This window comes from Crocuta crocuta, unplaced genomic scaffold (assembly GCF_008692635.1).
Source record: "Crocuta crocuta isolate KB4526 unplaced genomic scaffold, BGI_CrCroc_1.0 scaffold943, whole genome shotgun sequence".
NCBI classification, from domain to species: Eukaryota; Metazoa; Chordata; class Mammalia; order Carnivora; family Hyaenidae; genus Crocuta; species Crocuta crocuta.
The window spans coordinates 157,942-159,106 of NW_027528208.1; positions in this window are offsets into that span (position 1 = coordinate 157,942).

Consider the following 1,165-nt stretch of genomic DNA (forward strand, 5'->3'; position numbering starts at 1 on the left):
AGCTATAATTCGAGCTATATTATCGAGATAATTATATTTCAATAAAGCTATTTAAAAACTTTTTTAATGTTTATTTATTTTCAAGAGAGAGAGACAGAGCACAAGCAGGGGAGAAGCAGAGAGAAGGGGAGACACAGAATCCGAAGCAGGTTCCAGGCTCTGAGCTGTCAGCATAGAGCCTGACTCAGGGCTAAAACCCATGAGCTGTGAGATCATCATGACCTGAGCTGAAGTCAGATACTTAACCGACTGGAGAGTCAGAAAGGTTAAGTGATTTGCCCAAGGTCATCAGATGTTGAGGCTGGAAAGTGAATTCAGGTCTGTCGACCACAGAGCCCACATTCCTCCCACCAGGCTGCACTGACTTTGGCCCATGTGGTCTCAGAAAGCTCCAGTCACTCCTTTCCAAACCCAGTGATCCTAGAACTTCAGAACAAGGTGTCTGACTTACTCCTTGTAGTAGGCTGAATAATGCCCTCCAAAGATATTAGGTCATAATCTCTGGAGCCTATAATCAACCTTATTTGGAAAATGGCTCTTTGCAAATATGATTAAGTTAAGGCTGTTGAGATAGGGGGATTATCCTGGATTATTTCGGTGAGCCCTAAATGCAACCACATCCTTGTAAGAAAAAGGCAGGCCAAGCTCTTACTGAAAGCCCAAGAGCTAGAGAAGCTAAAGAAGGGGGAAAGAGAAGCAGCCAAATGTTGGACCCAGACCAGGAGATTGAGCCAGAGCTTGAGTAAAAGCTACTTTTGCTAAAGCAGCAGCAACTAAAAAAATTGAAAAGATGCTGGTAATCTTTGGACTGCTCACCTCCTTCCTTTCTTTCCTATATATGATAGCTCCACCCATTAGGAAGTTCTTTGCTGCTGGGTTTTAGAGAACAAACATGCAGCTTCCCAGGAAGATAGTGGTGATCACCAGAGCCAACATAGGCATCAGCAAGGAGACAGAGAGCTTGGTAGCAGAGGAGCCCAACTATGCTTTGCCTACCAAGATATACTGAAGGAGGATAATCTGCTTTGAAACTCACCTGGGAGTCAATCACCTGGGCCACTTTCTCTGTAACCACTTGCTCCTGGAGCTGCTGAAAATGTCTACGTCCTTACAGGTGATGAACCTGTTACCAGTAACCCAACATGCTGGCAAGATTCACTTCCAC